Here is a 27,883-nt window from a genome sequence, read left to right as displayed (position 1 = left end):
CGCAACCCAAGGTTACAGCCTTCAAATGCTTCTGACACTGGCTCTGCGTTCCAACTGACGTAATGGAATTTGACGTAAGTAACGAAATATGCCCAGAACATTGTCACAATCAGCTTTATTGTATGGGTGTGAAACTTGGTCTATGACATGAAGGGAGGAACATAGACTGAGGGTGTTTGAGAAGGGGGCTGAGGAGAATATTTGGACCGAAGAGAGATTAAGTGACAGGAGGCTGGAGAAAACTGCACAATGAGAAGATTCATAACTTGTACTCTTCTCCAAGTATAATTAGAATGATCAAGTCAAGGAGAATGAGGTGGGCAGGGCATGTAGCACGAATGGGGGAGAAGAGGAATGCATATAGGATATTGGTGGGAAAGCCAAAAGGAAAGAGACCACTGGGAAGACCAAGGCGTAGGTGGATGAACAATATTAAAATGGATCTTAGAGAGATAGGATGGGATGGCATGGCTTGGATTGATCTGGCTCAGGATAGGGACAAGTGGAGGGCTCTTGTGAACACGGTAATGAACCTTCGGCTTCCATAAAATGCTGGGGAATTCTTAAGTAGCTGCAGATTTGGCTTCTCCTCAAGAAGGGCTCAGCTCAATGAGTAAGTAAGTATTTTTTCTTGTAGCTAGTGGGGTGGGACTAAGTCCCTTGTACTGCGGCCACTTCTGGCCTATTGTACCAGCCCCAGATGATAGGTGAGGGTGATTGTGGAGGAGTTGGAATGAAGATTGGTAAGGGAAACCGAAGTACTCGGAGAAAACTTGCCCCAGCGCCACTTTGTCCACCACAAATCCCACTTGACCAGACCCGGGATCGAACCCGGGCCGCCGCGGTGGAAAGCCAGCGACTAACCGGTTGAGCTATGGCGCGGCCTAGTAAATAAGTAAGTACTGGACTTTGGAAAATTCTGTTAAAAAACATTCTAAGAAATGCTGTAACAAGCCTCTCTAATTCATTTTGACGTAAATTGTTTATTGAATTTTTAAAACGCAGAGCGAAGTTATCTCTCGCAGTTGGTTGCTTGTGAGGGGCTGAAGACTGCCTGGTGCCGTTATTTGTATTTAGGAAATTGATTCCAATCAGTTAAATAGGCCAAAGTTTAACTGGAACGTATTACCGACCTCCATAACTTTCTGTACAACTCACAGAGCACTTGCCAATCACATGTGTTTAGGACACGTGATATCCGTCACGCTTCTGTGGACAAGAGTGCACGAACCGTCTATGTCCATCATCAGCGGAAATGACGTGTGTATTTTGTGCTTTATTTCACGCCTCTGTCAGTATCCCGACTCAAGGCGAAGGGTGAATCCGGAAGGACCCGTAAGTAACCTGCCCTGACTGAACTGATGTAGGATCCCGGAATTTGTCTGTGGGAATTGAAAACCAAGAAAGGTCTCCGTGAAAGCAGCCGTTGTTCCAGCTAAGATTCGGACCTGGCACCTCCCGAATACAAATCTGGTGGTACATACAGAAACCACTTTGTTATGAAAGGTTTAACTAACACTGTGGGTACTGAACCAGAAGTCTCATCGCTGATAGTAATAAATGCCTTTGTTAGAACTGATTTTAGGCTTTTCGTTCTAATTTCCTCTCTATTGAACAATTTTTTCTTATGATCCATTTTAATATTATCCTCATTATTCAGGTCAGTTTTACCAAATTACACATCATCACCACGCGGACTCAAGTTTCACATTAATAAATAAATATATAAACCCTTCGAAGTACATAAGAACACGTTGCATGAACATAAGATATGTGCTAGGTCACGATCAGGGGAGCAGTCTTTTTGGTTTAAGAGTATCGTGTCTATTTTGTGAATAATGTCACATGTATGAGTGAGTATAGACGGGGTTTGGATTGGTAACCATGTTCATTGAATACTTCAGCAAAACTCATGACTGCGCTTTTAAAATCAGTCACACACAGACTAGTGTTCTCAGTCTGTTACAGTCTGCATTAGCCGTTGCCCAGTAGCGGCTACTAACGGTTTGCATTCCCCTTTCTCTGGGTTCCCGACCTGTCCCCGGCCTCAGCTACCAGCTTTTCATAGCAACAGAAACTGAACCCCAGCGGATATCCAACTAACTCACCAACAAACTCAACTCAGCCATTCACCAACCGACTCCACTCCACTGACTGACTGCTCAGAGTCAAAGTCAAAGTCACATTGCGACTGACTGTCAGCCAGTCTATAAGTCTTGGTGTCGAGCCCCATCTGGGGCCCATGACCAGATATTTATTACTGTTTGGCAGCTACGATTTTGTTTTTGTGGGGCGCCCTCTCCGACGAGAGGACGGGTCTGTCTTTTGTATATGCTGCTGGCCCTTGCCAGCACACTCTTTCTCGGATCCGAGTCCCTTGGGACTAGCGACAAAATTTTACTGTCTTAGATTTGAGACTTCTCTTTTCGTCACCTCCTACGACTCGCAGGGTCACGGTGGAGGTATTCGTCCCCGCCTCCACACGGGTACTGACTGCTCACAAAATTGTCGTGCTTATATCTTTGCACGGACCACGTAGAAAACATCGCTTTCCATTATTGTTGTATCGTCTTGTTATCGTAGAATTGTTGCGTTCATGTCTGTGGGCAGAGCCGTTACCTCGCAACAGCTTTCGTATAGTTGCTTATTTCGCGGTCGTTGTCTGGCTGCGGCTTCACATACCACAATACTAATAATCCTTATAAATTGAATACGTGAAGTGTAATATAGTATGTAATGGAGACGGGTTACGATTGACTATTTGTGTGTGTTATTCGTGGGAGATGGCATTGAATGTGGCCTCGACGAATGACGGAGGAGCTGGAGACGAATACGAGAGAACTCAAAGAAAGTTAATTGTATGAAACCTTATATGACAAATGGTGAGACTTCCCGTTAAATTCCCAACCCGTGCTACACCCCTTAGCTCGCGCGCGTGTAGATCCCTCGGCCCCCGACTTCCCGGCTTCAGAATTTCCGGACTTAGACCCCATTAAATTAACAGTGTTAACCTTACGATCCGAATTTTCATACAAAACAACTCCGAAGTCAAATTTTGGACTTACACCATGTAATGATTTATGGACTGAACTGCAACTCCATACGATCGATGATAAAATTATTTTTAGTATTTCTGATGGTTTCAGTAACAGCCGGGGTAGCGCAATCAGTACAGCGACTGGCTACGGGCTGGACGACCGAGGGGTCGGAGTTCGTGTCCCGATAGGTGCAAGAGTTTTCTCTTCTCCAAGTTGTCCAGACCGGTTCTGGGGCCCACACAGCCTCCTATGCGGTGGGTACTAGGGGCTCTTTTCCTGGGGGGAAGGCAGCCAGGGCGTAAAGCTGGCCACTCACCTCCAAATAGCGTCGAGGTCAAAAAAACGTATATCTATACATCCACTCCCCAATACGCCTTCATAGCGTAGTGCTTGATTAGTTAATCACAGGGACATATTTACCTTAATAGTTTCAGTGTAGTCCGCTGAAATTCAACCGACGTTTCGGGGGAACATACTCCATCGTCAGGGTCGAAGAAGCCGAGCAAGAAACCAGCTTGCAAGCGGGTAGCAAGCAGAGACAGGCGATATATTCCTCGGCAACATTGGCTGAATTTCAACGGACTGCACGGCGTTATATGCCAGGAGATTGTACTGTTCATAATCACCGTTGTGGAAGCCTCAGTTCCTGCGTTGAGAAACTGGTTTCAGCTTCGAGCTCCAAGAACGTAACCCTACAAGTCCCATGTTGCAGGTATAGTAAATGTTTCGACGTAACGGTTAGTTTTCATCAAGTCCAAGACACAGCTGCAGGAGTCAGCTGTCACTGGGAACGGCAACCCCGTGACCTTGCTTTCATGCAATATCACTGTGTTTAATTGAAAGAAGTGCTGATAAGACTCGCGCAGAAATCAGCTGCCCCAGACCACAGAGCGGTGTGTTTGCGCAAGTTAAGTGTTGCGGAGAAAACAGATGCATTTAAGTACGAATTGCCGCTGTATTCACTTGCTGCTTGTTCTCCAGATAACGTATCGTCAGCTCTTTATAAATTTTCCACGCAGAACTGAGTCAGTAGGACTAGACTGTGGGCTGGCTTAACGAGGGAGAAGGGTTAGATTCCCGGTAAGGGTAAGAGCTGGCCCCAAGATCCGCCTGTCCTCCTATCCAGGTGGTGCTGAGAGCTTTCACGGCCGGGAGAAACAGTCGTGGCCTGAAAGCTTCCCACTCACTTCCATATGTTGCCAAGGTCAATAAAGAACTGCGTCGAATGTCTTCATGTGGTGGTTACTAATTAAACACATGAACAAATTTGATATTCGGCATCATTCGAAACTGAGGCAGACCTGAAGTGTTTGTAACAACAATCTCTGTGAGGAATTAATCGCCTACTTTCCTTTCATAGACACGAACCGCATAGAAAACGAAAAAGAATGGGGGTCACACCGTTTCCTAACAAAGACAAGGGGGGACACATGGAGAGCGAGGTGGTCTCATAAGCCTTTTATTTTTTCAGAATAAAGAAAATAGGCTAAAAATTGTTTCATTATCATATTTTGAGTTTCTCGTAATGGTCACTATGACTAGCGAAGCAAGTAAAGCTATCCCTGTAACAGGCCGTGGAGGCCCATAGGGTTGTGAGACGTCGAGGCTCCCACATTTTCTCTACACATTCGGCTCACAGATGGCGGTAAGGTTGTCACCCTTACTCGCCGGTCGCCCTTTATCCCCTAGGAAGATTCCTGGTACTCATTTCTGTTAGAGGCTGAGTCGACCCCGGGGCCCTTGTGCAGCTGAAAAGATTAGACCCGTTTCTAAGCAGTGACTCTGTAAATAGAGGCCGCTGCTAGGTAACTTCCGCAACATATACGCACGCAACACTAGAACAACGGGGTTATGCAACCCGTTTAAAAGCAACGGCTCTGTAAGAAAGTTCTCGCGAAAACGTTATTCGAGCTGTTGCTAGGCAACGGATCGGTAATCACGCCTACAACAATACGGGTATTTTTTGGAAATTGTGTTTTCTGTTCGATCCGTTCAAAGTGGTTGTAAAAAAGAGTTCAGCTTAGAATCGTGTGGAGGCGGGGTCGAATACCTCCACCGTGACCCGGCGAGTCGTAGGAAGCGACGAGAAGGGAAGTCTCAATTCTGAGACAGTAAAATATGCGAGTCCCACGGGACTCGGACCAGAGAATGACTGCGGTGGCGAGGGCCAGCAGCAGTTGTAAACGACAGACCCGTCATCTAATCAGAGAGAGCGCCCCACATCAACAAATCCACAACTGACAGTATAAAAATCTGGTGCTTTATTCCAAGACAAACTCCGCTTGACCGTCGGTCGTAACATCATATTGAGACTCAGAATCTGCAGTCGAGTTCCGTAGTTCCAAGTAAGGCTGAGAGGATGGCGCTGTCATTTCAGGTGTTGGGTGTTAACCAGCGGTCAACGGAGTGACCACGGAAGCTGGAGAATCTCCATTGTTAAGATTTGTTACCTGGAAACGTCTAGTGAAAATATTGCAGAGGAATTGCAATTGCTGGGAACTGTTACGAAGCAACGACTAGTGAAAGAAGACTGAGAAGACTTACCGTGGAGTGATTTGTAGTGTGGAAATCAGAAGTAGTGTTATAATTACTGGCAGTTCCGAGTGGTGTATACGAGCGATCAGTAATCAGTTCATCAGGTCCATACCCCGTCTATAGTCACAGCCCTAAAACGTGACAGTAAGTCACCCGAACGCGAATATCTTCAAGCTTCTTGTTGGTTCCTCGCTACTTAATCTTCGATGGTGAAGATAGTGGCAGGGCGTTTCTCCGAAACGTCTGTGAATCCTTCCAGATTACACAGCGTCACGTACTCCTCATAGGGACCTCTGCGAGAACCTCAAATCTAACAGATCATAACAAGGGCTTACGCCCAGATAATAGGCCAGATATACACGTGCAGACAAACATACGAGAATGGCCTTTCATATAAGGCTTTCTTTCTTTCGTTCTTTGCTTTGAAGGGGGGGGGGTGAAAACTAATGGAAGAGGATTGGTCACAGGAAGCTTAGAACGAAACCCGATTTCAGTTCGAATGCTAACCGTCGTTGTTGATTGAGACGCGTAGGAGTGGCCAAATTTACTGAAATTCAGAGGCGCATTTTGACAATTCTTAGAAGTCCTGGAGACCCAAAGTCGCCCGGGTGGAAGGCCCAGGTGTTTATATTGGTTTCACGCTAACTGGTAACATGGTGACGTAACAGCAACAGTGTTCCCTCGAGTTGGTTATATGCGTATTGCCTGAGCTAAAAACATTTACTATTTTAAAGAAAGCAGTCTTCTGGGTTTGGCACCGTGTATATGGGGTGTTGACCGACGTTTCGGAGGAACGTATCGCCTCCATCTTCAGGGTAGAAGAAAAAATATAAGAAATCCGCAAGCGAAGAGACCGTGAGAACCGGTAAAAGCAGTCTGCTTTCTTCATAGTCACCGCCGTGAAAGCCTCAAATCTTACATTTACTATTTTAACTTAGAAATACTGTTCTCCGGAGAAGTTCACACTTTCACCGATCACGAGACTTGTCACGTGGTATATATAGTAGCGGCACAGGCCGTAGTACGCATCCGCGGCCCGCAAGCCACAGTTTGACCACATTATATAAAATAATCATATATTTCCTGCATTTTGGCATGACTATAGGACAGGAAGACAGTCACGTTCCGCATGGTGGGCGAAGTAGCACTGGAACAGGGGTTTCTTCGTGTTTCCCCGCCAATTATAATTCTACCATTACTCCATAATCATCTGTCACCGCTTTTGGTGGTATCACCCGTCAACACAACAGCAAAAATAAACAAATCGAACTGCTCGCATTAGGAGCCGGGATAGCTCAGTCTGCATAGCGACTGGCTATGGGCTGGATGACTGAGGGGTCGGAGTTCGAGTCCCGGTGGGGTCAAGAATTTTCTCTTCTCCAAATGGTCCAGACCGGCTCTGGGGTCAACCCAACCTCCTATGCAATGGATACCGGGGGCTCTTTTCCCAGGCTAAAGCAGCAGGGGCGTGAAGCTGACCACCCACCTTCAGCTAGCGCCAAGGTCAGGAAAATGTGCATCTATACAGCCACTCCCCCTCACTCCTTCATGGCGTAGTTGAGCACAGGGACGACTTTTTACATTTTACTGCCCACATTGGTTTTATCTGATAGTTGCTACATGTTTCGGTCCACATTTGCGACCATCCTCAGGCAGTCTCATCAAATACGGGACGAAAACACAAAAAAACATAGAATTTTACTTTCAACGACAAGAAAATTGAAAACAATTTTAAAATTACAGAAATTCTTGCAATTTCATGACGGTTGCATGTATTATTTCGTTGTGATGAATAACACTAATATGGATCCATATTAGCACAGTTCAATAACAAGAGACGTATTTGATGAAACTGCCTGAAGATGTCCCCAAACGTGGACCGAAGCAGGTAGCAATTATCAGATAGAACCAATGTGAGCTGTTCGATTGGTTTATTTTTGTTGTGCTGTGACGGCCAAATGCCACCAAGCGAGATACACAACAGAATGCAAGCAGTGAAGATCCACCACTGTCTCTTGACGTGTATGATAGCCCTCACCAGGAAGCACACTGTTATTTCTTCGGGTTTTAAAGTTTGGGAGTGATCTTTGACCAGGAACTTGTTGAGATCGCCAGAGAGTGGCGACGCTTGCTAGCTGCTTTCTTCTTTTCTGATGCGTTTAATTCTTAGAGGCCGTGATCTAGCTCAGGCGGTTAGACGCTGGTTTCTTACTGAAAAGCCTTGGGTTTAGTCCCGGGTAATTTTAATTGTCCCATTTTAGGCGACGTGTCAGTGCAGTACATTCTTTGCGAGTTTCTGATGTTTTCCCATGCTCCCATGCTGACACCATTCCACCATTGATCCATACTCACCTGCCGCCGACTCCTGAGGTGTGCTTTACCCCTGACTAGGCAGCACATTATCACATCCTAGGTCTTGAAGCTGGGGGCTTCGTTGCCAAGCTGTCACTTGTCTGATTACAGACTGAAAAATTTGAGAAGTTGTAGTTTGTTATATGCAAGCTATTTGCATTTTCGGATACATCGTGGGTTAATTCGGGGACAAGCAGGAGCTTAGTTGATTGAGGCATTATGCTACAAGCCGGAAGGTCAAGGATTCGATTCCCGATGCGGTCACTGGATTTTTCAGTTCACCTAATCCTTCCTGCCGCATTATGGCCCTGAGGTCAATTCAGCCCCTAACAGAAATGAGTGCCTTGAATCTTCCTGGGGAATAAATGGCGGCCGGCGCATAAGGCTGACAACCTCACCGCCACCTGTGAGCCGTTTGATTAGAAAATTTGGGAGCCTCGACGTCTCGCAACCCTATGGGCCTTCGCGGCCTGTTACAAGGATAGCTTTACTTTAAATAGAATAATTTGAAATTAAGTAGGAACAAGATGAACAAGCGCGAGCATGAGGCTGCAGACCACACCCCAGAAGACTGTATTCTTCGTAGTCACCGCCGTGAAAACCCCAAATCTTAGAGGGATAGTTTTTATAATTCGCTTAGTGGGGCGTGGAGTCCAACTGGGTCCACTGGGCACGGCGGCCACTGATTGGCCTATTGTAGCCTGCCCCGGGTGGTTATGATGATGAAGAATTTGGTGGAATGAAGATTGGCAGGGGAAACCGAAGTACTCGGAGGAAACCCGCCCCAACGTCACTTTGTCCACCACAAATCCCACTTGACCAGACCCGGGATCGAATCCGGGTCGCCGCGGTGCGAAGCCAGCGACTAACCGCTTGAGCTATAACGCGGCAGTTAGTTTTACCTGTATCGTGGGTTAATTCGAGGCAGCGCGCTGCGCACAAATTTCCCGCAGGGGATTGAGTGAAGCTGCGAGATATTAGAATGCATAGTCCCGATGGAAGATTTGCACCAGGACCTTCCAGATGCAGGGTTGGAGTGCTACACACGAATTTTCTTCCGAAAAAGTACGAACATTTGGAAATGCCCGAAATTATTCAAATATATGGTTCGTAAGAGTTGTTTAATGACGTCCGGTGGCAAGTTATAAATATCAGCATCATCGCAAGTTCTTGACTTCGGGCATCACGTTGTGTTGGCGACCCTGACCCCCATATTCAGACTAATGAAATATTAATATTGCGCTGAGTGTTTTCATTAATATAAACGATAATATTGATAATAAACCGACAGCTGTTCGTGAAAATCGGAACCAGCCTTTGATGTTGTTCTTAATGCGAATTATATGACTAAAGTTAGACGTGAACTGTAGACATGTAGGGTCTGAGGTCAAACTGTAAAGAGTTAATCAAGTGAACTTTATCCAGAATATTTTCAACAGCCTTCTCATGTAAGGTTTGAAGACGCGAAATAGGTTAAAGCCATCGATGGACCGCGAACAGTTGCAATCAGTTTTCTTTTTCCTGGGGTGGGGGCAGAATATTAGTTTAAAAACTTCAATTTAAATCAAGACTGTTTTTACTCATCGTTCTAGAGTTTTCGGGATATAAGAATATTTTTAGTTTTTGATATTAACATTTGCCCAGACTTCCGGGGTTCGATTCCTGGTAAGATCAAGAGATTTCTCTCTACTCCATGGCGTCCACACCGGCTCTGCGGCCCACCCGGGCTCCTATCCAACGGGTACCGGAGGTAAAGCAGCCGGGGCGTGAAAATGACAGCTCCATGTAGTATCGAGATCAAAGATGGTGAAGCTATGCCTCCATTCCTCCATACATGTGAATGACTTGGTGCTTAATTAATGAAGCACAGGAACAGCTTTACCTTTTTCACCCTTTCCAGCTCTGCATACAGTTGCAGGCTTATGAAGTTTACAGAATTTCTTGGGATATTTAACCACACGGCCGTGCTGTACCTCAGGCTGTTAGTCTCCGGTTTTCCACCGCGGCGGCCCGTGTTCCACCCCAGTTCATGTCATATAGGAATTATGGTAAAGTTTGTGTGGATTTCCTTCACGTACTTTCCGTTTCCCCTTTCAATTGTCTTTCCGGCAACTGCTGTACAATTATTAATCATCATCCTAACATCCCAAGTTGTGCAGACTCGATACTGACAGTTTACCAAGCTGTACGGCATAACAGCCCTGATCTTAATATCCTGAACAATCTCGCGTTTCGTTTCACATCTCTATTGGAAACTGCGTCACGTCTTGACGTTGTTGCGTCATGAAGCAGCCTCGTGCTAATTCGAAGCCAATTGAAAACTGGAACTGCAAGTTCAAGGTCAAGATGCACACTTAGTCTCCAATACATGGCAGAAATTTAGTAATTTGGCCATGACACGTTTTGGTTTCCAGGCAACGGACAACAACTCAAGAAAACATTTGAATGCTTGCTTTTATGTACCCCTCGAGATCACTGTACTAATTCCACATACCGCCTTTTTTAACGTTCAAAATTATGTGTTCTTTTTTTTCAGCTAACTTCATGGAACTGTGTCCCTGCAGGGGCAAAAGATTTTTCTCTGGTTGTGGGGCCCACCCATCCTCCTACCCTATATCCCTGGGCGTAAAACGCCTGGGGCGTGAAGCTAACCACTCACCTCCATCAAATAGTGAGGTTAAGAATGAATGGGTCTATACCTTCATTTCCCCCTACATCGTTATGCCGTTATACTTAATTAATTAAGCACAGGGATAACTTCAGCTGCTCTCCCTGCTTGCATCTTGAGCGCAACTCTCTGACACTTATCGAAGCGACAGATGTTTCAAATAAACGTTGCATAGAGAAACAAACCTCGAATTTTATGTCCAGTACACATTTCCGTAAACCTCACTGTTTCTGTATAATTAAACACAGCGTTTCTTTGTTTGTGTGTGTGTGTGTGAATGTGTGATAGAAAGAGAGAGAGGCATGGGCGGAGTGATGGTTAAAACAGAGTTAAAAGATGAAGCTATCCCTGTAACAGGCCGTGAAGAATGCAGGGCAAACTCGTAACATCGATAGTTAACAGATTCTCCGAAAATGTGGCACAGTTCAGATATTTGGGAACGACAGTAACAAATCAAAACCTGATTCACGAGGAAATTAAGAGGGGATTGAACTCGGGTAGTGCCTCCTACCGTTCAGTTCAGAACCTTTTGTCTTCTCGTCTGCTGTCTGAAAACATAAAAATTAGAATATATAAAAATATAATTTTGCCTGTGGTTCTGTATTTGTGTGAAACTTGGTTTCTGACATTAAGGGAGGAACATAGACTGAGGGTGTTTGAGAAGAGGGTGTTGAGGAGAATATTTGGGCCGAAGAGAGATGAAGTGACAGGAGGTTGGAGAAAACTGCATAATGAGGAGCTTCATAACTTGTACTCTTCTCCAAGTATAATTAGAATGATCAAGTCAAAGAGGATGAGATGGTCAGGACATGTAGCACGAATAGAACAGGAATGCATATGGAATATTGGTGGGAAAGCCAGAAGGAAAGAAACCACTAGGAAGAACAAGACGTAAGTGGGTGGATCATAAGAAAATGGACCTTAGAGAGATAGGTTGGGATGGTATGGACTGAACTGATCTGGCCTAATACAGGGACCAGTGGAGGGCTGTTGTGAACACGGTAATAAACCTTCAGGTTCCATAAAATGCTGGGAATTTCTGGAATAGCCGCACATCAAACGCATTCTCAAGAAGGGCTCAGCTACGAGTCATTTAGATAAGAATTCGTCCATCGTAGATCAGTGCCCGGTGAATATGAAAATTCCAGCTGCAAAATTAACGGTCATTCATAGGGCCGCGCCATAGCTGAAGCGGTTAGTCGCTGGCTTCCCACCGCGGCGGCCCGGGTTCGATCCCGAGTCTGGTCAAGTGGGATTTGTGGTGGACAATATGACGCTGGGGCAGGTTTTCTCGTAGTACTTCGGTTTCCCCTGCCAATCTTCATTCCACCAATTGTTCCACAATCACCCTCGCCTAACATCTGGGGCTGGTACAGTAGGCCAGAAGTGGCCGCAGTACAAGGGACTTAGTCCCACCCCACTAGCAATAAAATCGGCCATTCACAAAAATCCCAACAAGAAAACGGGATTTGCTTTAAAACTTCTGCAACTATTTTGGTTCAATTTCAGTAATTTGTGGGGTCCAGCTCTCTGAATGAAAGTACACAGGCCGCATCTGCAGGAAAATACCTGTGCTCGCACCGGGGCCCAAACATGAAATGTCAGATTTTTCCGGAAACTGGCCCTGTCGTTAGGCGGTTTCCATTGTTGCTTGGTGTTCAGTAACCAACAGTGATCTGCGGAATGACAATCGATTCTCGTTTCCGGAGTGACGTAATCATTGTGCCTCGTATGTTTTTCCCCCGTTTAAGCAATTCATTCTCGGTATCCATGTCATTTCTCTTGTTAAGTTGGAATGTAAGGGCTTGTTATGTAAATTACGATAATATTTTTATCTGTCGCTAATTGTCTTGCCCCTCATTCGTTTGCTTTTTGGAAGTTGGAAGCCACAACGGAAGACGTAATTCATTTGTCACACTTGTACCCAGAATGACTTGCACAAATACGTCAGTTATTACCGGCCATGATAAGCCATCTGATTAGCATTTCAGTGATGACTGTATATTGTCCCAAACATTTCTCGGAACCAGTCTTCACAAAACTATGTTCCACGTGCACGTGTCAAGTACAGCCAGAAGAATGTATGTAGCGTTTGGTGTGTTTCCCAAAACAAGATGCATCCATCTTCTTTATTTGTTGCTGACTGCTCTCCAAGCGAGTGATAACGTAGGTTAGTTTACATTTGTATGTTTATTTAAGTTGTCTCTGAAAAATGAAATTTAACGAAAATTTCTCTTACCCTCTTCCACGTAAATATCATCTATGTGTAGTAGGGGCACGCGGTAGCGTAGTTTGTTGAGGCACTTTGGTACAAGCTGGAAGGTCATGGCTCGATTCCAGATGAGGTCATTGGATTTTTCAATTTACCTAATCCTTCAAACAGCACTATAGCCCTGGGGTCGACTCAACCTCTAACATAAATGAGTACCAGGAATCTTTTTGGTGGTAAAGGGCGGCCGGCGCTTAAGGCTGAGAACCTAGCGGTCATATGTGAGCCATTTGTCTAGAGAATGTGGGAGCCTCGATGTCTCACAGCCCTATGGGCCTCCACGGCCTGTTACAGGGATAGCCTTACCTTTCATCATCTACTTTTAGTATTTCCTGGCCAAAATATATAAACAAATGCACGAATGTGTAGTCTGTATATTAATAGCGTTTCATGCATTAATAAATTAAATAAAGTCTTAAATGATATGTCGATGTGTAATGAACTACGAAAGCTCTGCCAATATGGCGCCTAGCGAATCGAGGTACGAGTCACAGCAGACATACTGGCTCCTGGGCCCTGGCACCGGAGGGCAAGGCGACAGGAGCGTGATGCTGAACACTCCCCTGCATCTATTTCCTAGGTTAAGAATGCTTGGAGCTGTGCTTTAACTCCGACATACGTCTTCATGGCACAATATTACCATTACTTTACGTATATACACGAACACATGTCTTAAATACGCAGGACTACGTAAGTTCAGTTCGGTTCGGTTCTGTTTAGTTTAGTTTAGTTTAGTTATCTCCTGTAATGCAGAGAAGCCTAAGTATATGTTGTTGCAGGGCAAAAGCATGATATAAAGATAGCAAATATATATATCCTTTGAAAATGTTTCCTAGTTCAGATATTTGGTAACAATCGAAACCTGATTCAGGAGGAAATTAAGAGGAGATTGAACTCGGGTAATGCTTGCTACCATTCAGTCCAGAACCTCTCGTCTTCTCGTCTGCTGTCCAAAAACGTAAGAATCAGAATATACAGAAATACTGTTTTCCTTATGGTTCTGTATGGGTGTAAAACTTGACCTCTGACATTAAAGAACGGTGTTTGAGAACAAGGTGTTGAGGAGAATATTTGGGCCGAAGAGAGATGAAGTGACAGGAGGTTGAAGAAAACTGCATAATGAGGAGCTTCATAACTTGTACTCTTCTCCAAGTATAATCAGAATGATCAAGTCAAGAATGGGATGGGTAGGGCATGTAGCACGAATGAGGGAGACGAGGAATGCATGTAGGATATTGGTGGGGAAAAAATAGAACTATAGGCTTCAAGAAGGGCACAGCTCTGTGAAGTCAGTTAGTTATTATGTCCTATTAACGAAACCTGATCCGCTCTCCGTGAATGGATGTGGTGCCCAGTGACTGAGGCTGATGAGTCAGGTGCGCGACTCCCAGAGATGTGACACAAAGAAATACGGTCATGAATCCCGCGGGACTCGGTGCAAATAATGACTGTGCTGACGAGGACCAGCAGAAATTTTCTAGGTATTCTGTCTGTCCCTCAGTGACTTTCTAAGGGACCCTACTGAGTAAGGGCATCTGCACTGTTTCAGCTGTGGACGGGAATATTCAGTTTCCGAAATGGTGTTCTTGCGTAATGCATTCTCCGCGACTTACGAACTTACAGATTGACGGTTGCATGAAATTAACACCCGTAACATAGGTTAGGTTAGGTAAGTTGTCGGCCTAACTCTCTCGATTGGGCCCAGCTGAGTAGGTTGCGCCTGAGAAGGGGACAGGGTCCAGTCTCCGAAAAGTTTTTGAATTAAAAAAACGGGATAATGGGTAAAATCCAGAAAGTCAGTAACTGCATTAGTATAGGGTCCTGATGATTTACAGCGCAGTAGGGACTAGAACTCTGACAAGTGGGTCTGAGCTGTGAGGTCCAGTAACGTAATCCTATACATCCCATGTTACAATGAACGTGGCTGATCGTTAGGTCCGAGACACGACAGAACTGGACGGCGGTAATCCCAGGTGTAACAGGCTGCAACCATCGTCAGAACTTTTTAGAATCTACTTGTAACGCCATTGGCAGGAGAGCTGAAACTTAAGTTGCTCTAATGTTTACTGTCGCTTATTGGAGACCTCAGCTTTAATTGTGGCGCCTATTTCTTTTACAGGTGCTCTTCCTGCTCATTCAGGGCCTTGGCCTGTTTCACAGACGGTAGGACTCCTTTAACGAGTGATCAGGCCGTCGCAAAGCCTCTGCCTAACACAGAACAACACAAACAGAGAATAAACGCATACACACCAAACATCCATGACTTGAGTTGGATTCGAACCCACGATCCCATCGTCCTAGCGAGCGAAGGCAGTTCATGCCCTAGACCGCTCGGCCACTGTGACCGGTGTTCTTCCTATAAACTCGGGAAAGACAGGAACTCTGAACCAGGGACCTTTGTACCTAAATTAGCAGAGCGGGGCATTGTTCAAGGACAGTCGGAGAGCATCAGTTCCAACCCCCCAACTTGTATCCCCTCGCTATGCAGGAGTCGCAAAGTGGTAGGATCACATATTCCGTCCCAAGTTCAAGGTCCATAGGAACTTTGGCAGGGTTGGGCGGGGGTCGAACCTTACGTCTGGATGGAAATGACTGATCACCTTGTCTTCAACCACTGCACTGTTGGAAGGGCAAAGGTGAAATTAACCCCGCGCTTAACTAATTAAGCACTACGCCATCATGACGTATGGGGAGTGGATGTATAGATGCAGAGACTGCTAATCTCGGCACTAGCTGGAGGTGAGTGGTCAGCTTCACGCCCCTGCCGCTGTACTCCCGGTACCCATTGAATTGGGGGCTGTGTGGGCCCCAGAATGGTGCTCGGCGCTATGGAGAGAAAAAATTCTGTTTCCCCTACCGGGAATGCAGCCCTTCGCTATACCGACTGAGCTATCCTGGCTTCTACCGTTGGAAGGGCGTGGTGTGTTATTTTACGGGTTGTGGAGTGTGGCAGAAAACGTGATGTGGAGTGGCAGGATGACAGATAAGTCGTAAATTATTTGGAAGGAGGCGGTCATATCCTAGTTGAGATGCTAACCCAGAAGTTTCGTCGAAGAACTGAGGAAAATCCACGGATAGCAGGTGCCTCGGCTAAGATTCGAAGCGAGTAACTTCCGGATACAAATCTTTCAATTCTTTATTTGTGCATGCCAACTCAACAGCTGCAGAATCCAATCACAGAGTTAACATAAACAAATAGTGAGATAATAATAATAATAAAAACAATATTGAGCTGCCTGGTGGCAAAATGCCCCCCCCCCGAGGCTCAGAAACTGGATGTCCCTTTATGCCATATATATTTTTTTCTTTAAGTTTCTTGAGGTGGAGTGAGACTGAGTCCACTTGATACTGCAGCCACTAATGGCCTACTGTACCAGCCCTAGATGACAGATGATGAGTGTGGAGCAGTTGGTGGAATGAGAATTGCAAGGAAAACAGAAATTCTCGGAGAAAACCTGCCCCAGTGTCACTTTGTCCACCACAAATCCCACATGACCTGAGCTCGAACCCGGGCCGCCTCTATAGGAAGCCAGCGACTAAACGCTTGAGCCATGGCACGGCCACCTTTGGTTATATTACTTAGATACAGTATATATCCTTATCGGACTGTTATCTGTGCTGTACGATGTACGTGTAAAACAGGTAGGCTGCCCGTGTTCGGATAATGCCTGTAGATCAGACGAGATTGGGAACCATCAGTGTAGAACATGGTTAGGAAGGCGTAACCGTTAGACTCCACCCAGCTGCGGCTCAGCGCACCGCCACGTGTTTCGTTAGCTCGACCTTCTAAATGTTTCTGAACTCTAACCCGAATGTTGTGTCAGCGGTCAACAGTTGAATTTAAGCGGTTTATTTTTCTTCTCTGAAGATCAGCTTTCGTACGTGGCACGCGCAGAACAAAAAGGAAAGAAAAGCTATTCAAAACAACTCAACTTTCTACAGCACTACACAAAAAGTTGTTTTGGTCACTTTCGGCCTTTATTTTATGCTCTCATAAAGGTAACGGTGAAGGTTTCTGTATTCTGGGATGTGACACCGTGCAGTCTGGTAGAAACTACCTATCAGACTACATCCCATACTCCCAGACAGCAACAGTCTTCTTCAAATACTGGTATTGTTAAATTTCTGCTTATTTTTAGTCAACTTCTTCCCCTATTTTGAAAATAAGTTAAAATTTGGCTTGTGAGATCACTCTGCTGTGTGTGTCTGTATGCGTTCCCCCAAATCGTTGCTAAACAACGTTACCGCAGCAACAAATATACACGCAACAATAGAAGAATTAATGGACGCGTCTTTTCTATGCTGTCCACCTCGTAAAGTAAAGTAAAAGTAAAGCTATTCCTGTACCAGGCCGTGAAGGCCCATAGGTTTGTGAGACGTTGAGGGTCCCACATTTTCTAGACAGTCGGCTCAAAGATGGCGGTAAGGTTGTCAGCCTTACGCGCCGGCCGCGCTTTACTCCCCAGGAAAACTATTTAATTAATTCGTGCCAAAGTAAAGTAAGTGATGTTCTTCAGAGAGAGGATGCACAGAGTCCATAGTGACCTGGACGCCGTGACAGGGAGGATGTACTCCTGCTGAAACTACAGCGCAACAAACTTAGCGTCCAAATAGAAAGACAGACCTCTCCTCTCGTCGAAAAGGAGGCCCCATTTGTAAACACGCATATGCCTAGGAAAGAACAAAATCTTGGTCGTGGATCTCGAGGAGACTGAAGCCAGGAATATGTGTGCTGGCGAAGGCCAGCAGCAATTTACCCGCCTTTCTTCCCAGACATTCTGGTTCATGTATGTTTCATATCCGTTTTTTTTTAATATCAGTGCCTATACATGTTGTAGCTTGCTGCAGTTGGACGATGTGACTAATAATATTCGTTGCATTGCCATACAGTTGCATTTTATTCTCCAATATTTGTCTTGCTGAGTCTTACTGTGGATGTTATAAAATAGATTCCTTCCATGGTTTCACCTTCTTCCCAATTTTGTTTTTCTTTTGGTTGACATTTTTAACATAAAATTGTAAAAAAAAGTGTAAACCTGTCCGTGTATCAGTCCGTGGAGACCCATAGGGTTGTGAGACGTCGAGGCTCCCACAGCTTCTAGAGAATTGGCTCACAGATGGTGGTAAGGTCAGCCCTACGCGCCGGCCGCCCTCTACCCCGTCGGAAGATTCCTGGTACTCATTTTTGTAACAGGCTGAGTCGACTCCAGGGCCATAGTGCGGCTGGAAGCATTAGGTCAATTGAAAAATCCAATTATTTCATCGAGATTAGATTCCGTGACCTTCCGGTTTTGTAGCGTAGTGCCTTAGACAACTACGCTACCGCGTGCCTGACCTACCAATCAAAATTAGTCCCACATTTCTCGAGTTATTACGTAGTATCATAGACATCCCTTTCGTTTAATCATTTCGAGAACTTTAAGACCCACGGGAAAAGTATGTTGGAGGTGATGTTTATGTGTCACGCTTCTCGACAGCTTCTGTTACGCAACTTCTCTTCCTTACGACAAGTGGTGGCCAGAATGAATGCGGACACACATGTGAAAGTTGTCTGGTACTGTCAGATTTTAACCAAATTCGGGATGTGTCGAGCAAATTATAGTAACACTTCCCAATGTCAAATCTCAAGGAAAGCTGTGAGATTTGACGTTCTCAACAACTGCATCTGTAAGGGTTGCCGTCTTCTGGAATGCGAAGCCGTGTAGTCTGGTAGTAGATTGTTACTGCAGACAGATTTCACATTCTCGATGGGGTGACTATGAAAATTATTGTCACGATTTAGGAACGACTATAGACGGGGTACGGACTGGTGACCGGGTTTATTGACCACTTACAGACACCACTCGGAACGCTGTAGCCTAGTTCGTTAAAGCAGTGTGTTACAAGCCGGAAGGTCGCGTGTTCGATTCCCAATGAGGTTAATCCTTCCAGCCGCACTATGGCCATGAGGTCGACTCAGCTTCTAACAAAAATGAGTACCAGGAATCTTCCTGGGGGTAGAGGGCGGTCGGCACGTAAGGCTGACAACCTTACCGCCATCTGTGAGCCTATTGTCTAGAAAATGTGGGAACCTCAACCTCTCACAACCATATGGGCCTTGACGGCCCGTTACAGGGATAGCTTTATCTTTTGTCTTTTACTCGGGAGTACATGGAATTAAAAAACTATCGCTAATTTCCACACTTTACAAATCACCGCAGCACTCTCTAAGCTTCTTCTTACCTGCTGTGGCAACGGCTTCTAACAGTGAAGATTCTTCGTCTTCCCACGCTCAGGTATTCTGGTCACAGCCGCCCGTGAAGAACTCATCTCAAATGTCAACTCAACTATAGCACCATCTCTTATCAGCCTCCCTTGCAGAGCTCAACTGCACTGCCAACATTCAACTGACTTGATTGTGGCAATTATTTTGCACGGACGTCATCGAAAACACCGTTATTATACTGTTGCGTGCATGTTCGTTTCTACGGGAACGTGTTTGCCGAGCCGTTGCTCAGAAACGGTCGTTTATTTATTCGCTTTATTTATTCGCTGTACTCATTGTTTGTTTGCAAGTCTTTGCCTATCAATGGCTATGTACACCACAGTATTATTATTTTTTTTATTGATAGTGGGTTGGAACTAAGTGCCTTGTATTGCGGCCCTTCTGGCCTATTGTACCAGCCCCAGATGATAGATGAGGGTGATTGTGGAGCAATTGGTGGAATGAAGATTGGCAGGGGAAACCGAAGTACTCGGAGAAAACCTGCCCCAGCGCCACTTTGTCCACCACAAATCCCACTTGACCAGACCCGGGATCGAATCCGGGCCGCCGCGGAGGGAAGCCAGCGACTAACCGCTTGAGCTATGGCGCGGCCTCACCACAGCATTATATTTTGGGATGTGATGCCATTGATATGACGTCATGCAGTTTGGTAGGTAGGTACCAACAATTCCTTCAGAACAGATGCAGGTACAACCCAGAATATTGAGCTTGCAGGTTTCTCGAAACGTTGCCACCTATCTTCATGTCCACGAAAGCAGCAATCATCATGAATAACCATTGAGTGGTTCTCCAGATGTTACGTGTGGATAAGCAGGCTGGAGTAGTGAATCTAATTGGTGAATTTTTGCAACTTTTTGTTGGGAACGCATCAAAAAGTAGTGGAAGGATCACAGGATAAAAAGAATTACAGAGTGTGTCTGCTAGCCTCTGGCTTGGTTAGTAGAAGGCTACAGGTGGTTTTGGGGCCGCAGTTTGAAACCGGAATGAATCATTCAGAGAGACATTGAGAATACTGCATAATCAACAGACCAGAACTCCACGACAGATGGTATAACGGCCTTGCAGTAAGAAACTCAGCAGCGGGATTTTGTGAACAGTCCCAATAAAATAACATCTGCTACCGGACGGAACATTGTTACCCCTTCCATAGTAATTACTGTTCACGTCCAGTGGACGCAACGAAAGAAACATGAATGGCGAACGTTAAAAGATGAGTCATGAAAACTTAAAGAAAAAGTTTCGGGTTGTTGGTATGCCTGTTTGACTTCTCATGAATTTCATAAATGGTCACAGAGCGTGTGAAAATGACTTCAGGTGTGGAAATTAGATTCGTTTTCGGGTGGGGAAGAGGCTGAATGCTACTGGTTACCACTAATGTGGCGAGTTCGGGAGATCTTCGGGTTCGCTCTTGCCGAAAGTGAATGCCGTGAACATCAGGGCAGGTCGGAGGATGCGATGCACCAGGAGCCTATTGCATATCCTCTCTGTATTTATTTGTTTGTTCATTCATTCGTTCCATTTCTTATTCTTGCGTTCTTTACTCCTTTATGCTTGCTTCTTTCATCTTTCTTTTGTAGTGTTTTCTTTATTATTTTCTTCCTTTCTTTGCTTTTTCTTACTGTCTGCCTTCCTTCGTGTATCTCTTGCTTTGCGGTTTCTTTTGACTCTTTTCTTACATCCTGTTTTCTTTTGCTTGGTTCGTCTTATCTCTTCCTTCACTCCTTTATTGCTTAATTTCTTTCATTATGTATTCCGATCTTAATTCCTTGTTCCGTTTCTTTACGTTTTGCTTCTGTCCTCCTTCCTTCGGTCTCTTTGTTTGGTCCTCTCCACCTGTCTCTGCCTTGGCTTTCTGACGTCTTCCTTCTTTCCTCCATTCTTTTAGTCTTTGTTAGTCCTTTCCTTTCTTAATGCCTTCCGTTTCTCCTTTGTCTCCTTCTTACCTTGTTACTCCTTCCCTTTCTTGCTTCTTTTGTGTTCTTCTAGTCAATTTCTTTCATTCCTACTCCTGTTCATTTCTCAGTTCCTTTATTTTTTATCTCTTTCCATCTTTCTACCTTCGTGTGCTTCATTTTACTTCATTCTCCATTCCCTTATTACTTCATTTCTTTCTTATGCCTCCTTCCTCCTTTTACTCATTTCTTAATTTCTTCTTTCCTTTGTTACTCCATTTCTTTAATGTATTCATTTCACTTTCTTTCTTTCTTGTTCTTTTCGTTTCTTAATTCTTGATTTCTTCTGATTCTCATCATTCCTCCTCCCTTTGACTTGCTTCTTTTTTCCTCTCTTCATTCCTCTTTTCTTTCATTTCTTTTTTTTATGCACACTTCCTTTCTTAACGTATTCCTTTGTCTTTTCCTTGCTTTTTAATAAATGAATGGGCCTAAATAGCAACTGGGACTGTGAAGAAACGTTTCTAGCCTGCTTTCCGTGCAAAAGAAAGAGGCTTATAGAATCATGATGCTGTCTGTGAGTGTTTGTGTGGCCATGCGTCTCCCTTTCACAGTTTGATTCAGTTGCTCTGTTTTCACGAAGCTTGAAACGACACGACTCAAGAAACGACCATTTCTCTCTTTCTCTTTGGTATGTTTTCCCCCTTATCACTGTAATCTTCTTCATTTCTCCCTTCTTCGTCTTCTTATCCATCCTCCTCTTCTCCACTGTCTTCTGTAGCCTCTCATTATTATTGTCTTTCTTTTTCTTCACGTTTTCCTGAAAGTTCTTCAGGGACCTGATCTATTCACGTCTGTTTTCAGAATCTGCTCTCAGGGGCCGAAAATCATTAAAGAAGAAAATTTCGGAAGACTTAAGGCAGAAGAACATTCGGGCTGAAGTGAGGTAAGTGTGACGTCACTTCACATTAACTCATCATGTTTACTGTACAAGGCAAAGCTGCCCATGGTTATATTAAGCAGCACACTGGAAAGTTGTGTCAGAGAGTGAAGGTATAGCTCCACCATTCTTGACCCCAGCACTAAATGGAGGTGAGTGGTCAGCTTCACGCCCCTGCTGTTTTGCCACCGGGGAAACTCCCAGGTACCCAATGGATAGGAGGCTGTGTTGGGCGCTGTGGGGAGAGAGAATTCGCTTTCCCCTACCGGGAATCCAACCCGTCGCTATACTGAGTTATCCTGGCTCCCATGATTCCTGAATTGAAAATGATTTTGAAGGAAGCAATTGGAGTAATTGAGGTGCTTTCCCAGCATTGCCTACTGGGACCGAGGAACCAACGGAGTCACTCAGGCAGGATAGCCGAGAGGTTCGACTTTAGAGCGTCACCGCTGCTGTAACCTACTCGATGCCAGTTAATACTCGTATTTCACAGACTGAACCAGGTGTGCAGGAAAGCTCATCTGACCGTGTCGATATTCGAGTTTGATAGGTGGCCAGATTTACGAGCAAGGCGCAGAAACAAAAAGTCTCGTAGGCAAAATTCCTGAGACGATTGGTTTCATACCTGGGCCAACAAGGTGTACAACAAGTTCCGTAACTGGATATGAGCACTGTTCGTGTTTCTAGACGTGGCTGCTCTCAACAGAATGCGCAGTGGATTTGGTCAAGTCCACTGACTGAGATGGGCATTATAGTGTGTGTGTGTGTGTGTGTGTGTGTGTTGTAGCATGAGCTTCGTTACAGCGCGTCACTCTCCGCACCGTAATGGAGCTGCAACCACTGCCTCGCTACTCATCACCATACTTCTCACTTCTGCTCACGTGTAGCGCAGGTTATTGTCTTCTGGGAAGTGACGGCATTTAGTTTTGTAGATACGTACCAATGTTTCGGAGGTATGTACTGCCTAATTCTTCAGGGTAAAAATGTGCCGAGCGTTAGTAACTCTGAAGAGGGCTGTTTCGTCAGAGGCGAAAATAAGCAACTGACTTTATGAGGATGAGACAGGTGAAGAGACTATACGTAATTAAATAAATCAATCAATAAGAACAAGTAATTTCATCTGCCACCTTGAAGCTTCAGGCAGAACACGGTTGTATCTGTTTACCAGACTATATGGAAATCTTAATACCCCCCGCCGTTCGAACATCACATCTAATATGGAGGTGGGGAACATGTCCGGTAAGTCGAAGTTTTATGTGTCTCAGTATGTTTAACGACCTTTCCTCGACTGCATAGGAACTTACGTGACTGTTCCAAACAGTTTTGAAACTCGTTGTTCTAGACTGTCAGTCGTAACAGGCAAGAATCCTCGGAAAGTCTAGGACTTGCTGCAATTTACAAGGAGGGGCGACCCGGAACCGGCTTGACCAGGTACCTGAAAATAAAATTAAAAAGTACCATTAAAAATAAAGGCAACGTAAGAAAATTAGTTTTTAATTAGTTTTCAATATAATGAGCGCATGAGATGCAGCGCCGAGAGGAATTCTCCTGCAGATTCGTAAGCGATTTAACGACGCCATTTCAGTTTCACGAAATCGCAACTTAAGTGTAGCTCACGTGAAAATGTGCACCAGATATTTGGGGGCGACTAACATATCAGATTATTATTCATGAGGAAAATTTAAACCAGGTTAAATTCGAGAAATGTTTATTAAATTCAGTCCAGAACTTGTTGCCTGCTTTACTGTCAGAAGAAATTATGATTGAAATATATAAAACTAATTTTGCCTATGGTTCTGTACTGGTGTATAACTTCGTCTCTGACATTAAGGGAGGGACACAGAATAGGGGTGTTTGAGAACAGGGTGCTGAGGAGAATAATTTGGATTTAATAGGGATGAAATGGCGGTCACGGTAGCCGAGCGGTCTTAGGCATGACTTGTCTTCGCTCTCTCGGAAGCCTGGATCGTGGGTTCGAAGCCCACACAAGGCATGGATGTAAGGTGTGTGTAGGTGTCTGTTCTGTGTTTGTGACGTCCTGTGTTTAGGTAGATGCCTTACGGCGAGCTGATCACTCGTCCAAGGAGTTCTACCTACTGAGAAATCAGCCCTATGCTCCAAAGTGGGAGCAAGAGGAAAGAAAAATAGGGACGAATTAATAAGAGATTGGAGAACATTTTGTAATGCTTCATTACTTCCTTCCTCACCAGATATTATTGGAATGATCAAGTTAAGAAGGACGAGGTAATCATGATATCCCATGTAGCACGCATGGAAGAAGAGTGCATATAGAATTTAAGAAGGAAAACCTGAGAGAAAGTTCATTAGGAAGATCAAGACGTAGATGGGAGGATAACATTATAATGGGTTTTAGGAAAATTGGATGAGTTTGTCGATTTTATTTATCTTGCTTAGGATAGATACCGGTGATGGACTCTTGTGAAAACGGTTATGAACTTTCTGGTTATATAAAATGCGGGAGATTTCTCTGAATAGTTGAGAAACTGTTGGCTTCTCGGGAAGGACACAGATCCATGGAGTTAGATAGTTAGTTGCGTTGCTTCCCATCGCCGTGGCCCAGGTTCGATCCCGGGTCTGGTCAAGTGGGATTTGTGGTGGACAGAGTGGCGCTGAGGCAAGTTTCCTCCGAGTACTTCGCTTTCCCCAATCTTCATTCAACCAATTGCTCCAGAATCACCCTCACCTGTCATCTGGGGCTGGGACAATAGACCAGAAGTGGCCGAAGTTCAAGGGACTTAGTTCCACCCCACTACTCTATTACTCATGGAGCTCAGCCCTTCTGGAGGAGCCGCCAATTCTGCAGCTACTCAAGAATTTCCCAGCATTTTATGAAACCTGAAGGTTCATTACCGTGTTCACAAGAGCCCTCCACTGGTCCCTATCCTGAGCTAGATCTTTCGAATTCATACCATCCTATCCTGTCTCTCTAAGCTCCAATGAAAAAAGTTTCATGAACTATAACAAGCACTTACCAAACATATGTTTCTAGAGAGGAATTTATAGACCACCCGGTATATGAATTGATATTGCTATACAAGGAATCTGCTGAACACTACATACGCGTGGATATTGTTTAGGATTATCATGGAGAAGACCCAGTGTATGAATACGTATTGCTCTGCTAGAATCCTGCTGAAGAACCGACATGCAGATTCTATACCAGGAACTTTCAGAAGACCCAGTATATGAATACATGTTGCTATAAATGGAACTTCCCCGTACATCCGACATGTGAATCTACGAGTATATTGCTGTACGCCCAACTTATCTCACATGTGGTATATGAATGCTATGCGAGGAACTCGCAAAACACACGGTACATTAATGCTGTGTGAAGACCTTGCAAAACTCTCAGTATATGAATACATGTTGCTATATGAGGAACTTGCCGAACACACGGTACATTAATGCTGTGTGAAGACCTTGCAAAACTCTCAGTATATGAATACATGTTGCTATATGAGGAACTTGCCGAACACACGGTACATTAATGCTGTGTGAAGACCTTGCAAAACTCTCAGTATATGAATACATGTTGCTATATGAGGAACTTGCCGAACACACGGTACATTAATGCTGTGTGAAGACCTTGCAAAACTCTCAGTATATGAATACATGTTGCTATATGAGGAACTTGCCGAACACACGGTACATTAATGCTGTGTGAAGACCTTGCAAAACTCTCAGTATATGAATACATGTTGCTATATGAGGAACTTGCCGAACACACGGTACATTAATGCTGTGTGAAGACCTTGCAAAACTCTCAGTATATGAATACATGTTGCTATATGAGGAACTTGCCGAACACACGGTACATTAATGCTGTGTGAAGACCTTGCAAAACTCTCAGTATATGAATACATGTTGCTATATGAGGAACTTGCCGAACACACGGTACATTAATGCTGTGTGAAGACCTTGCAAAACTCTCAGTATATGAATACATGTTGCTATATGAGGAACTTGCCGAACACACGGTACATTAATGCTGTGTGAAGACCTTGCAAAACTCTCAGTATATGAATACATGTTGCTATATGAGAAACTTGCCAAACACACGGTACATTAATGCTGTGTGAAGACCTTGCAAAACTCTCAGTATATGAATACATGTTGCTATATGAGGAACAAATAAGACAGCCAGTATATGAATGGATATTGTGATATGAGGAACCTATTGAACACTCTGTATATGAATACGTGTTTGCTATGTTTTACTCGCGTCGAAAGGCATGCCAGATCGTGCTTATATCACGTTATGTGTGTCTAATGAGGGCCCATGAGTAGGGTTTTTAAACACGTTTGCGTTGCCTCCATTCCAGAGTACAAGAAATACATGACACTTGATTCAGTTGCCTTGGTTTTTAGAGCATACCCTTGTGTGTGGTGTCTCTTTCTTCTGAAACATTCAAATGGCTCAGTGGGCCCACTTTGTTGACAAGTGTACAATATAGCTCAGATCCAATCCACTTCCTATCTATATTTTTGTATTGCTAGTGGGGTGGGACTAAGTCCCTTGTACTGCGGCCACTTCTGGCTTATTTTACCAGCCCCAGATGATAGGTGAGGGTGATTGTGGAGCAATTGGTGGAATGAAGATTGGTATCTATGCTCTAAATGAGGAATTCTGTAATTCTCATTGTTTCTGCTTCCAGTTCTTAACACTTCAAAGCACAGTGATTATTATACAGAGCGTCCCAGGAGGAAAGGTCAGTATTCTCGAAGGTCGTAGTATCGGTCATTCTAAGCAAAATTGTATATGTACATTTGCCCTAATCCGAGCGGTTTCCGTGATACAGCTATTTCACTTTACAGTTCCAAAACTGTTGATAAGAAGGCGACATTACGTACTGTTACTAATGCCGGTATTTATTGTTCAAGTGACAAAGTTGGTACAGTTTACCTAGTATAATACATTTCCGAAAATTCCACCGTCAACCTCAATGCACTTCGCAACTCGTGTGAGGACATGGCGTGTTGCTGTCTGTACAATGTACAGTGCCGTGAAATAGCTCTATCTCGGTGCAACTCGTGTGAGGACATGGCGTGTTGCTCGTCTGTACAGTGAAATAGCTCTATCTCGAAAACCGCTCGGAATAGGACAGATGTGCATATACAGTTTTTTGCTTAGAATGCTGGGCAGCAGTTAGACGCAACAATAGAAAGGCTGTCTTTTCTATGTGGTTCGTGCCGAGATATTGTAAGCAAGGGATAAAGTTGTCAGTTGAATTTAGAGAGAGCTCCGTACGTGAGGATATGAAAGTATACTTAGTTGCAACAGTGCTCAGTTGTAAGTCCGGTTGTGAGGAAGACTACATGTGTTATATCTGGAATGTGTAGTTCAGTGAGACTGTTAAGAGTGCCTGTGTTAAAATCCGTTACCAGAAAATGACTAGTGGATAGTGTTGAGTCCACCCAGCCTTCTATCCCGTGGATACTGGGGGTAAAGCGGCCGGGGCGTGAAGCTGACAACTCACCAAATTCCCAATACACCTTCATGTCTTAGAGCTGAAGCAGTTAAGCACAGGAAGAACTTTACCTCACTACCTGAGAGGCGAGATATTTGAGCTTTTTGTTGCGTTCAGAAGAGCCGTGTGCAGTAAGTTCATCAGTGCATCAGTGCATCAGGCATTGGAACACTGTCATTTCTTATCTTCTGAAGTCTGTTATTTAACAACGCTCTCAGTATCGAGATTATGCAGCGTCAGTGACAGGATAGTTAATGAACGTGTTACAGTTGATGGAATTAGAATTGGCAGGGGAAACCGGAATAGAGTAAATCCTTACAAATCTGGTTACATTTAACCCGTATGTCTGATAACCCGGACCGAAATATGTAAAATGAAGGATTCTGTTCACAGTTGAATACACGTGGGATTTAGGAGCGAGGGAACTTTCAG

The 27,883-nt window shown here is 44.5% G+C and overlaps 1 long non-coding RNA gene across 1 annotated transcript; it reads left to right on the top strand.

Moving 5' to 3' along the window:
• Window positions 1-27,883, top strand: LOC117282850. Its single transcript, XR_004513757.1, has 3 exons — window positions 1-74; window positions 21,884-21,965; window positions 27,845-27,883. It is a non-coding gene; the product is annotated as an uncharacterized LOC117282850 (long non-coding RNA).

This window comes from Cryptotermes secundus, unplaced genomic scaffold (assembly GCF_002891405.2).
Source record: "Cryptotermes secundus unplaced genomic scaffold, Csec_1.0 scaffold3240, whole genome shotgun sequence".
Lineage (NCBI taxonomy): Eukaryota > Metazoa > Arthropoda > Insecta > Blattodea > Kalotermitidae > Cryptotermes > Cryptotermes secundus.
Note: the sequence above shows the minus strand (reverse complement) of the source record. Positions and strands in the feature narration are given on the sequence as shown.